The 13,019-nt window shown below is 56.8% G+C and overlaps 1 protein-coding gene across 13 annotated transcripts in view; it reads left to right on the top strand.

Moving 5' to 3' along the window:
- CELF4 (CUGBP Elav-like family member 4) overlaps positions 1 to 13,019 on the top strand; it is a 269,708-nt gene that overhangs the window by 231,302 nt on the left and 25,387 nt on the right. The window lies entirely within an intron of this gene.

Genomic DNA, 13,019 nt, shown 5'->3' with positions numbered 1-13,019 from the left:
GAAACCAAATCCAAGCCCCAAGCCACTAAATCCAAGGTGCTTTCCTATTTGGTCCTGGCCACCCCGAGTGTGGGTGTGGCCCAGGCTCCCGTCCTCACCCTGAGCTGTCTCAGGTTAAATGTACCTTTCAGGACTTGGGTTACTGTCACTGTTCATTCAAGCGGTGTTTATGGAGCTTGTGCTAAGTGGCAGGCACCAAGCCAGGCCCTCCCAGTAGTAAAGAGACACAAAGCTCCTGTCCGCCCATCAGTAGAGAAGCTGACTCCCGGCTGTTAACTGAAAACGGGTGTGGACTCCATCACTCTCACTTCCTGATTTATCTCATCTTGCCATATCAGAGCATGACCTTAAGGATCCGACTGCAGGGAAGGGCAGGAGGCAGCAAATGAAGACCATGCCAGAGGCGAGGTTACTGATGACAGGTGCCTCCACTATGCTCTCCCTTTCTGGATGGGGCGTGCTAAGGTCTCCTGGGTAAATGGCTCGGCCCGGGATTTCTGTGGCAGCACTTTCTCCTCCCTGAGTTCCCTGGCCCCCCCTTGGATCAGCCTCCCCAGACTTTTCAAGGTTAAGGAGCCATTTCCAGCATCAAAAATTCATCAGCACCCACCTTGACAGATGTTTCACTTTGAGTATCCATTGTTTGAGAGAATGCAAAATGACAAAAAGCTACCTTGAATTCCATGGCGGTGCTTCTAAATGGATTTGTATTTTTAAAAATCATAACAGCACCTGTAATGCATTTGAAAAATCATCACATAGGCTTGCGAGTGAGGTGTTTGTGATGCAGTCAGCAGATTAAGTTTGAGGAACCTGGGACCCCAAGTGCAGGTGGCACCACTGCCCTGGGCTAACAGCTGCGGTGCCCTGGGAGATTGGGAGGGTGCAGGCTGGCAGGGAGCCCTCCCTCTGGCCACCAAGGGGGTCCCAGATGAGAGCTGTTGTCTTTCCCCTTCTTCTGTTCCTCTTTCTCCATTAGCCTCCTCTTCCTCACCCTAAGCCCAGGCGGGGTGGGGTAGCTCCTTGTTACTGTCTGTAATTGCCCAGCCCACCCAGGTAGCACCACAGACCCCTCCCCTGCTGCCCCCACAGCCCTTCTCCCCTCCCCACCCCTCACTCTCCCTCTGTCTTCCCCGGCCCCACCCCTTCCTGCTGCCTCTCTCACCATCACCATCCCCTCTTTTCATGCTCAAGTGCTAGGGACCTGAAAGCTTATCTGATCCCTTTGATCATAAGGCACTTTCTGGCCAAATCAGCCGCGTTGAGGTGACCAGGGCCACCACATTTCAAAGGCTTCAATGCTGAATCCAAAGGCGCAGAAGCCTCAAGCTGGAATTCCAGTGTGAGTCACACTGCATGTCACAAAACCGGGAAGGCGGGAAGGCGTGGCGCAGCTGTCAGAGACAGTATGCCTCCGATCCCACCTACACTGCTCGCTGCCCCTGTGCATCTCGGCGTGTTACTCGGCCTCTCTGGGCCTCAGTTAACTGACCTGTTCAATGGGGCTGTAATCATGCTCTAATGAAGCATGATCGTGAGAAGTGGGCAGAATGGATGGAAACACCTGCCACACTGAGCCGAGTGTCAGGACATCCAAAAGGCACGTCCCCTGTGAAGGAGCCTGGCTGCCGTGGGCTGGGGAGGACAGGCTGGGGGACACCAGCCAGCAATCCGGCGCCTTCTCCCACTTCCTTCACTCCCAGACCGCCCCTCTGGAGACGGTTGGTGGGAGGTTTGTGTTGCGTGGTTCAAAGCCTGATTCCCCAGCTCCTTGCAAACGGTCACTGGAGCTGAGTAAAAGCCTTTGCACTCCCTCCTCTGTGCACGCATCCTCTGTATTCCTTCCTTCTCGCCACCCCAACCCAGAGAAGGGAGGCAGGGTGGCCTGTCCTCCGGGCCCCAGGCCTCAGCTATGCCCTGGCCAGCAACCTCTTCATGCTGCACCCTCAGTCAGTCCCAGCCTCGCTCTTGCACCTGCATCCCTCGTGCTCTGCCCCCCCCCCCGCCCCCACAGCAGAGCCAAAGATGAACTCTTTCCTGTCTCTCCTAACACAGCACCTGGCACAGACCCTGTTGACTGCCCCGCTGGCTGGTATATAATAGGAGGTGTCTGTGGCAGCCCTACTGCTGGCGTGCAGTTTCTGAGACATGAGGATCCCCTTTCTGCCACTCTGTGTCCTGAACTTTGTGGTAACCAAGTACTGCCCTTGGCTCTCAAGTGCAGGCCTCTCTGTTGTTAGCAACACCGGCCTCAGGAAGCTGGCACCGCCCTCCTGATCTCATCAGTCATTACAAATCATGCTGCCCCTTCCTATCCCCGAGCCTCTTGGCCGTGCTGAATGATAAGAAGGGCAAGAGGGCTGCCTTCAGGGTGGTAGATGACATCTCAGGAGCCAGACCCCTTGGGTTCACTCCCTTGCTCTGCTGTTTACTAGCTCTGGGACCTCCAGCAAGTTGCCAAATCTCTCATGCCTCAGTGTACTCATCTGTGAAATGGGGATGACTGGCTAAAATTACAGTGCTCTGAGCAATGATTGGCCCTGATGTGGCACTCAGGACACGTCACTTATCGCCATCCTTTCTGAGGGCATGATCCTTGACTGAGGCAATGAATGGTTCAGTCTCTTTCATTTCTGCATATACCAGGCAGGCCAACACCTGCCACCTAACTGCAGGGGCCAGTCAGGTCTGCCACACTCCAAAAACTGACCTACCTGCTGTGTGGGGTTGGAGGCCATGGCCTTGGCCTTTAGGGAATGTGCACCTGTATAGGAAATGTCTCTCTTTGCAGGAAGAGAGGCCCTCATCAGGTATTGTAGGGGCTCAAGAGGTGGTCTTGGCCTGTCCGTAGGCTCTGAGAAGGGTCCCAGAGCATCTGCAGGTATCCACAGTAAGCCAGCCTGACTGACATGTATGTGAGTCACAAACCCATCGGTAATGTGGAATTTCAGGGACCTGAGTGGGAACAGACAGGTCTTGAGCAGAGCAGCATTCCTTGTTCTTCTGAGAGCCAGCACCCCAATAGGTGTGGGTGCCCATGACTAGTTTTTTGAACTTTTGCATTTTTATCTGAGGCCTTCAGAAATATCTTGGTCATCCATCCATCCACATTTACCTATTGCTACTTATGAGCCATCCATCATAAATCTATCTGCTTTCTGCAATCATTTGTCTCTCATCTGTGTTATCTGTGTATCTATCTATCATCTAACATTTAATCTGGGTATCCAGCATCTATTAATCATGTCTATCATCCATCCATCTCTGTGTCTATCTGGAGTCCATTATCAGTCGTGAGTTGATACAGTGTGTATCTAAGCTGGGGGAGTTCTATGGGGGTGGGTGGCAGTGTCTCCAGGAGGGCCAGGGTAGCTGGATCAAAGTGAGAGAGGAAGGGAACCAAGAGGGAAGATGAAAGAGGAGCCCAGGCCCCCCTCTTAGAGCAGAGCTGGCCTGATGGATGGAGGGGGAAAGGAGCCGAGAGAGAAGAGAGGAGAAAGGAGAGGGGATTTTGCAAAGCCATCAGAGGGGGTAAGCCTGCTGTTAACCCAGAGAACTCCCCTCCTAAAATTAGGCTGATGTCTTTCTGGATGACTCCTGTGAGTGGGGTGCCCAGGCTTAGGTATCAGGGTAGAAAGGGTGGGTGCCGCCATCCCCCTCAGGCAAACAGGGCCCAGGAGCCTGCAGTCTCAAACAGAGGGCCCGAGAAGCAGTGCCCAGGAGAGAGGCCCAGCAAAAAGAGACCATAGCAGCCTTTCCCAGCCCTGGCTGCCTGTTGCTGTCACCTGAGCAGCTTCTCAAAGTCAAAACCAAAACTACTGGGCTCCAGACCCATGAGCCGAGTGTGTGTCTCAGGGCTGGCCCCAGGCATCTGGATGCGTGGATGCCTCTGGGTGCTTTTTCCAGCAGCCAGGGCTGGGGACTGAGACACCTGCTGTTAATTTCTGAAGGGCTGAGGAAGAGGGAGCAGTCTCCAGTGCTCCAGGGGTAGAACTTGGGCTTTGAGCTAGGGAGGCACCAGAGACAGACGTGTGGGGGTCTGTGTCCTGGGTTTTGCATGGAGGGCAGTGGAGCTTCTGCCCAGGTATTCAGGAAGCCTCTTCCCCACGCACAGGGGGAGCCTGGGCCAGGTGGCCTCTGAAGACCCCAGCCCGGTAGGTAGCAACCCCCAGGCCAGTCTGTCCTGACTCAGGTGTGACTGCTCCTGCAGCAGACAGCACCAGCTGCTGGACAGCTCCCCTTTCCCAGGAAGCAAGCCCCACCCTCAACACTAAAAGTGGGCCAGGAGGTGGAAGGGCTTCCTCTGTGAGGCTGGGGGACACGGGGGCTACAGCGGGGCAGATCGGAGGTCCACAGGAGCGTGAGCCTGGGGCTAGGGTTAGAGCTGGCCAGTGGCACGGTCGTGTGCGGGCGGCAACGCTGCATGGCTGTGCTGCTCAGCCAATGAGGCTCCGCTCTGCGGTTAATAGAGACAAACAGCTCCACGTGGGTCTTTTATTTCTTCCCCAGCATTTGCAGCCTCCTGGAGCCAGTTCTTGGCCCTGTCACTGAGATGTTGCTAACCCCACTCCTTGGGCTTTCTTCCTCTTGTCCCTCCTCCCCATGGATCCCCCAGTCCCTACCCAGCCCCTGCAGAAACCGCCTCCCCTCGCTGGAATAAAGCCCTGCTTTGTCTGTCTCCTTGAGAGCGGAGGACAAACTGGCCATAATTTATGCTCCCGCGTGATATAAAGGGAAAAAAAAGGCCCCATTATGCTATAAATTATCCTGTGATGGGCGAAATGCCGGCGAGTATGCCAGACGCCGGCGGAAACCCCATTAGACAACAGGGTTCGCTGCGGAGAAGTCCCCACAGAACTGCGGGCCCGTCTGTCGTGCGCCGTGCACCCGGGAAGGATAATGTAGCACATCAAATGTAGAATCAGTTACCTGGAGAGCCGGCCGCGCCACCGCTCCAGTGAAAGGTGACTTCTGCGGGAGCCGCCAGGAGGCCCCAGGCAGGCGCAGATGGAGGGCCCCAGGGCCAGAGCAGAAGGCAGCAAGTGGGGTGGGTATGGCTTCGGACCCCTCACCCATCCTGGACCCCAAGGCTCAGCTCCTGCCCCTCAGGACATCCACGCTGACCCACCTTGCAGAGGGTGGAAACACCGCAACTTCCAGTTCTGTCTACACACACATGTTGTAAGCTCCTTGTGGGCTCTGGACCAGCCGTGCAAGCTGCTTTTTCAGGAGCCACACCTCTGCCTTGAGCAGGTGCCTGGGGTTGGGGAGGGGCTTGGCTGGCTGAAGGGAGTGACAGCTGTTACAGAGGACCCTGCCAGGGTAGGCTTCCTATGTGATGAAGACAGGACCCTTCCCCCTACTTCCCCCTCCACCAAGATCTGGGGAGGGGAAGGCTTGGGGACACCACAGGAAAGTGTCTTAGCTCCTTGGGTCCCCAGGGGACTTTAAGACAGCCAGGCAAGATAGAGAGACAGGCAAGAGTGGATAGGGTCTGTGAGGCATGCCTGGGGGGCCCCAGGTCGCCATGAGCAGCTTAGCAGCAAACCACGGGGCCCTTTCCCGTGCACTCTCCTGAGCTCTGACCTGAAGCCCTGGCCTCCCACAGCAGTGTGGTTCACAAGCATTTTGCCAGTCGTCCTGGTGGAGACAGAGGGATGTGAAAGTGAGTGTTCCAGGGAGCAGCATCTTCCACCAGGCGCCTGGATGTGAGTCCTGGCTCGCCGGTGGCTGGGTGTGAATTCTTGGGAAAACAACTTACCTTCTCCATGCCTCAGTTCCTTAATCTGTTCTGCTGTGCTCACCATCTGGACCGAGCGACCCTGGGACAGATGAAAACATCACGAGTCTTGCTATTGCTGTGGTGGTCAACACCCCTCCTGGAGTGCGCGAGTCAGGACTACAGCTGGGGGCAGGGCACCACGGGGCCCCAAGGTGGGCAGGCCTGGCTGGCTGGGGCAGCCGAGGCTCCTGTGAGGTGGAAGGTGTGCCCTGCAGGCTCTTGTCACATAAGATGTGGGGTAACATAGAGATTGGGTAGGCCTGGGAGTCCAAGAAGAACTGTGGCACTGTGAGTTTTAGGAAGTTAGACCAAGCCCAGGGAGGCCGTGGTGGGCGTGGAAGGAGAATGGACCCAGGTCTAAAGTCCCGGCTAGCCTTCTAGTGCTCAGAGTCCTTGGACCTCAGAGAATGTGCTTAGGTTCCAAAGGGTGGGAGAAGAGGGAAGGTAGGGATGCGTGTGTGCCTGTGTGTGTGTGGCATTGCTGCTTCCTCATTCCACACGGCTTTCCACACTCCCTGCCTTTGCACCTGCTGTTCCCTGACCTGGGATGCTTGCACCTTGCCCTTCCTCCCTTGCAAACCCTGCCAATGAATCCTTCAAGGTCCAACTCAAGTCCCGCACCCGGCTCACACATCAGCTCGGGGAGACTTCCCTGTGTCAGCAACCATCCCTGTGCCACATCCACAGTAGCTCCGTGCCCACCCTCACTGAGCAGTGGAGTCACTTCTTTGTGCAACAAATATTTATTGGGCATTTACTACTCGTCAGGCCCTTGAGACCCCAGGCATTCAGCAAGAGATGAAATGGGGGTGAACATGGCATTCGTGGAGCTGGGGTCCCGTGGAGTCTCTCCCCTACAGAGACTCAGGCTTGTTCTCAGAGGAAGGCAGTAGCCTCTGCAGGGCTGCAGCAAGGGAGAGACCAGACCTGTCTTGGATGTTAACCGGCCCCTTTGGCTGCTGTGCAGAGAGCAGCTAGCAGGGGCTTGCGTGGGTGTCAGGATCAGAGATGAGGTGGAAGTCATGCCTGGGCAGCCCCAAGCGAGGGGAAAGGAGGCGGATGCCCATCCTGGAGTGTGTGGAAGCAGAGGGGCTGGAGGAATGCACGTTGGGGGGGTGCTTCTCCAGTCTCCTTTCCACTCCCAGCCCTGACATCAAACGGTGACAGTCCTGGGGGAAGAAGCAGATCAAGGCCAGGCACTGCCTCCGCCCTGGGGGGGCCAGAGCCACTGAGGGTCTTCATTTGCATCCCCGTGCGGCCCCCCTGCGCGTCCCCATCCCAGCAGCCTTTGATCTGGTTTGATGTCTCCTTCAGCCTCTTCACAGGCAGGAAGGCTTTTATCCTCAGGAGGGAGGGGGCTCCCAGCACAGCTGCTCCCTGGCTCGGGTGCTGAGGTGGGGGAAGGCAGGGGAGCCTTGCTGGTTCCCTTCATGCCACAGCCCTCCTGAGGCCTGGTCTTCACCCCATGTCCCAGGTGAAAGGACATGGGCTCTCCTGACGGCAGCCTCCCTGGTGCCATGGCTGCAGAGGGGTCCAACCCCAAGCCCTTATGTCCAGTGTGGACAGCGATGCTGGAAACTGCCTGTACCAGCCTGATAGTGGGCAAGCATCAGGTTCACAGACTCCAAGGAGGAAGAGGCCATCTGGCCCTGTCCACTGGCCTGCTACCTGGAAGGCAGGTCTGAGGCTGTGCACTGTTCCCCCAGGACTGGCAAGGAGGAGGCCAGGGAAGTCTGGGTTTGCAGGTGGGATGGTTGGGCAACCTCAAAAATTGCACAGATGTAGATTCCTACTTGTCCCTTAGGAACCACGAGAGCTTAACCTGTCTGGATCGGGAGAACAGGGATGATCAGTGTAGCTCTGGTGACAATGTCCCTTATTTTGGCTCAATCCAGGTAGGCCTCTTGGAGGAGGCTGGGGAGCAGCTCAGTGGTCGCCAGAAGGCTGCCACTTGGTGAGGCTTCTCAGGCTGGTGTGATCAGTCAGGTTGGTGTCCCTGAGAATCCTCCACAACCCTGGATGTTGCTATCCCTCCCCCTGCCCTGCCTCTAGCTGATGTCCCTGTGCGTGAGCAATAGTACGGACTACAACAGTCACAATGTTTGGCACATATTGAGTACTGTGCAGGAAAAAAAAAAAAAGAAACCCACATAGCTAAGCTTGCTCAGTTTTCACACAAATCTGCAGGAGAGGACCTCTAGCTCCGTCATTGTGACTGTCTGGCTGCCCTTGAGTGTCCAGGTCTTACAGAAGCCCCCCTGCCCATACCACTAGCCATAGACCTTACCCCGCTTACCCCCTCCCTCCACCCCAGTGCCGCCAGGAGCCTCCCTCCGCAGCTGGAGGGAAAGGGCTGGGAAAAGCCCGCTGTGGTGATAAAAGGCATTAACCATCTGAGCCCTTGTCCCCAGTGCCCCGGCAGCCATCCACCCTTAAGCAGGAAATATTGTTTAATGCCGATGGTAATGAGCAAAGCAAATTTTGAAAATTAAACCGGAATTTGAGCATTAGCACCAGGATACTGTCAAGCCGAGTGGTGCTGCTGTCACCCGCCTGCCCCCTGAGTAAGGGGCCCGCTCCTCCTGCTCGGCCAACAAGATGCTTCCCATGCGGCTGGGGCGGGGGGCTGCTAAGACACAGCCCTGAAATATCCCCCTGTAGGCGCCTCTCCCAATCCTGAGGCTCCACCATGGTGCATGGGCCCTCCTCTTAGCACACAAATCCTTCCAGCCTGAGCCCCACTTCTGCCCTGACCAGGGGGTGAAGGAGCCCAGGGGCCTTCATCTCCCTCTTGGAGAGAGGAGCAAGGAAGCAGGAGATTCTGGCGCCCAGATTCCCCTCTTTTCTTTTTTTTCCTTTTTGAAGATTTATTTATTTATTTGAAAGTCAGAGTTACACAGAGAGAGAAGGAGGGCAGAGAGAGGTCTTCTATCCACTGATTCACTCCCCAACTGGCCACAATGGCCAGAGCTGCGCTGATCAGAAGCCAGGAGCCAGGAGTTCCTCCCACACAGGTGCAGGGGCCCAATGACTTCTACTGCTTTCCCAGGCCACAGCAGAGAGCTGGATTGGAAGTGGAACAACCGGGTCTCGAACCGGATTCCATATGGGATGCTGGAACTGCAGGAGGCGGCCTTACCCACTATGCCACAGCATTGGCCCCTCCCCTGTCTTTTCAAAAGCACTTGTGGCTTCCAGGAGGTGAAGTTCAAAGATTTTTGTAGGTCAAGAAACCAAAGCTCAGAGTCAGACTGGGGTCTTGGGACTGGAAGGTGCACGTGTTGGTGGGAGGGGGCGCAGGTAGCTGGCAAAGCAAAGTCAGGCTTTCTTCAGGGTCCTCTTGATGCAAGCCCTGGCCCCGGCAGTGACAGGTTGGGAGCAGATGAAAGTGCACAAAGGGGTCCGTCCCTTCTCCTCTCAGCCTCCGTTCAAATTCTGTGATGGGCCTGTAGCTGTCTACATCCATCCCCTGCACATCCTAATTCCAGCCGCCTCCTCCTGGAAGCCTGCAAGGTGTAGCTGCTTCCCCTTCCCACAGCGAGCCCCTTCTGGCTACTGGATGTGACCACCAGACCCATCTGCTCTCTCTCCCTGGGATCCCTGGGACAGGCTCTGGAATCCATGAGCCTTTGGGCTCCCCATGGATCTGATCCATTGTTTTATCAGCTTGCCCCACTCCCAGCTCCCAGAAGGTTGAGTTCTGAGGAGAGACTCTGCTTGCTTCCCCATGGGGTGGGGCCTCTGAGCACAGAGCCCAGCTGCTTTCTTGGGTCCATGTAGGGACCAGTATCTACCTTCTGTTTCCCAGTCTTTCTCCCAGAACCCCAGGTGTGGCCTCACACTTGCAGGCACAGGTGCATCAAGGGCTTTGCAATGGAGAAGCCGGGGGCACTGGGTTTAGTCTCCACCCCAGCTGTGGGCCCCACCTGGGCATCCCCCCTCTATCCAAGCTTCCTTGTCCTCTGTGTTATCCAGAGTCCTGCCCAGCTCTGCCAAGCTGGCCACTCCAGGGAAGGCACATCAGTTCTGGGGGGCCCCTGTGCAGCAGTCCCACTGGCCCTTGCTTTGATTGGGGGCTTGTTTATCGTGGATGGCCTATCACCCCACGAGGAGGTCCTCCCCAGCAAAGAGCCTCACCTCTCTTGTTTCCTGTGACATAAGCAGTGCTTGGAGCCAGGTCTCACACAGAGAAGGTGCTGAGATCAGGTGCTGTGTGGCTGCCAGGACACGCTCCCCTTGCTCTGCCCCTGCCCTGGAGGGCCCATGTGTGGCTTGGGGCTGGAGGGCAGCAAGGCTGCATGCACCTCCTCCAGGTCCCTGGCATGGCCCTTGCAGCCTGACTACTAATGCTTTTTCTGTTCTGGTGTGGAAAGAGAGTACAGCACGGATTTCAGCCTGAGTTGGGCTCCGTGCAAAAGAGGGGACCTCTGGCTGCTTCCTGTATCTCTGGGTTCCCCTAGGGGTCCCCTATTGCTCAGGGGCATCTCTGGTCCCTCCACTCCCTCAGTCTGGTCGGTCTGGTCGCAGCTGCACCTGCATGGACACCTCAAAGGAGCAGCCCAACTGTGGGAGGCCATGGGCTCAGGGCTGAGGCCTCCCCAGGGATGCAAAGACCACCAGAGTGTCCCCTTTACCCAGGGATCCCAGTTAAGGCAGCTGGACAGTGGCCAGGAAGGAGGAGTCTGTGCTGGTGTTGGAAGAGGGTGGACACTGGCTGGGAAAACTGAGTCACTCTTTGAGACTTTGCTAGGTTGGCATCAGATCCAAGACCTCAGCCAAGTGATACTTTTGGCCATCCAAGAGAGCATGGGACAGTGCATGTGGGTAGTAGCCAGATGGAGGTGGGCAGAGGGGTGGGGACAAGGGGACGTCCATCTCAGCTGGTCAGAGTCTGTTCCAACCTATTGCTTCCGGTGCCTGCCTTGCCCAAGGATGTGGATCCTCTGACTTCTCCCCTTTGTGCCCCCTGTCCCCTCACTGCAGGAGTGTCTCTCCTGGCCAGACCAGGGCAAGGCAAGGCAAACAGAGGGGGCACAGCAGCTCCATTTCCTCTTGCTCCTGAATGGAGAAGTCCAAATAATGATAACGGCCTTTGTTGTGCCTGTGCGTCTTTGGAATCCTGGCAAGCGCCACAGGAGGGTGGAGCAGTTACAGAGCTGGGAGGCAAGGAAGCCAGGGTGTGAGCCCGTGGGCCTGGCTCAGGAGGGAGTCCACCAGAGAACTCAGCATCCTGGCAGCCCCTGGTCTGAAAGGCAAGCGTTAGAATCGCTGCCATGCTGACCAAAGCCAAGTGCACACTGTATGCACACACGTGAGGCAGGTGGGGCTGATCCAAGAGTACCTGGAGGAAGTGAGTGCAGTCTGGGGTCTCTGGTCCCCTGCACCCTTCCAGAGGCAGGTGAGCTGCAGGCTCCCTGGGGCAATCCCACATTGCTCCCAGCATGCTCAGAAAGGCCTCAAGTAGGGCCCTCGGGCCTGCAACAGAGAACCACGCAGTGAACTGAGATGGTAGGGGCCGGAAAAGGGAATTAGCAAAAAGAAAAAAAAGAAGAAGAAGAAGAAAAAAAACCACCACTGGCAAAAGGGTGGCTGGATGGAAAGGCGTGTGTGGATGAATTTTAATGCAATCAGAAAGCTGTCATAATGATAATAAAGGAATACATTCAGACATCAGGAGAGGCGAAGGCAGGGGCTGCGGTCCCAGCATTGAAATCAGGCTCCAGCAGGCGGAGGAGGTGCCTTCCCTTCCCTTCCTTTTTCTTTCCCAGGGAAGAAATAGAATTTTTAAGCAGGAGGGCCAGGAATCAGCAGGGGCATGGTTGCACCTCTTAGTCTTTGTGGAAATCCTATTTAACCAGAGCCTTAAAAGGGTGCTGAGGAGTGGGAGGGTGGGAGGGGGAGCGCTGGGCGTCGTGGCAGAGGAAGAGAAGTTGTGGCTGCTGCGCCTCAGCACGACCACCCTGCAGCTTCCTGGACTCGCACTAAAGGGCCCCCACCCTTCCTTCGCCTCTGCCCTCCCTTCCTGCCCACCCTCCCCTGCTCTGGTTTCTCATTCCTCTCTCTGGCTCCAGCCACTTCCCCTCTCCCTCTTCACTTCTCCCCATCCTCTATTCTTTCTCCTTGGTTTCCAAGTCCCTGCTCCCAGCGTGGGAGGCCTGTCTCTGCTCCAGGATGCCGGGGCCTCGGCCGGAAGACTCATTGGCTGGGAGCAGGGATTATCTGGGGACTCTCCGGCTCCCATGTCTGTGGGCTGTGAGCTGGGGACCTCCTTGTGGCTCGCCCGGGGGTTTTCCCAGCATGACGCTGGCTTCCACGGAGCAAACATCCCCCAAAGACAGTGCCAAGGAAGGAGCACAGATTCCACCTGCCAGTGACAGGAGTAAAAACTTCAGGTGCCTCCGAGCCCCTTCTGCAGTCATTTCCCTGCTGTTACAGATCCACGCCCCAACGCGAACCGTCACTCTGATACTCCTCGCAGGCACCTGGGGGGAGTGGGGGGCCGCATCACCTGCAGGAACACGCTCCCCAAACTGGGTGCCCAGTGGTGACTTTTCAGCCTGAACAAATAGGAATGACCAGACCAAAGAAGGGGCAGATAGAGGTAAAAACGTGCAAGACAGAAAGAAGGTGCCCCCCCCCCGGGGGGGGGGAAATGACCTTGAACACACATTCTGTCATCCTCTCTTCATTCCCTACCTGCACTGGGGGCCCACTGTGTGCCAGGCACTGCTGCTGCTGTAGAAAACCTGGTCTCTTTCCCCAGGGAGCAGACCTGGGGACGGGGTGGGGGAGGGGAGCTGGAGAGAAGCCAACGGGACCACACCGGCAAAGCAGTAAATAGTTGTCCTTTGAAGTCCTGGCTGCACTAATAGGCAGCGGAGACAGACCAAAACGGAAGGTGGGACCGTGGTGAGGATGCAACATTTAAACTGAGACACGTTAGAGAAAGCTTTCGTCTTGTGGCGTGGGGTGTTCGCCGGAGGGAAGAGCATATGGAGCACAAGCAAAGGGCCTGTGACAGACTTGGCACCCGAGGAAGATGCTGCCTATCTGAAAAGAGGGAGGCAGGGCACGCGGGGCTGGAACCGAACTCCAGGGCGCTGAGCCTCAGTGTGCGCCCGCCCTCCAGGCAGGGGGAGGCCGAGTCGCTGCCGCCCGGCTCCTGCATGCCACAGCCCCTTGCCCTCCCCTCGCCACCCCGCCCCCAAGCCCCACGTTGGTCCCCGCCTCTCCCCTT

Source organism: Lepus europaeus, chromosome 9, assembly GCF_033115175.1.
Source record: "Lepus europaeus isolate LE1 chromosome 9, mLepTim1.pri, whole genome shotgun sequence".
Classification (NCBI taxonomy): domain Eukaryota; kingdom Metazoa; phylum Chordata; class Mammalia; order Lagomorpha; family Leporidae; genus Lepus; species Lepus europaeus.
This window is presented reverse-complemented; position numbering and strand designations above follow the sequence as displayed.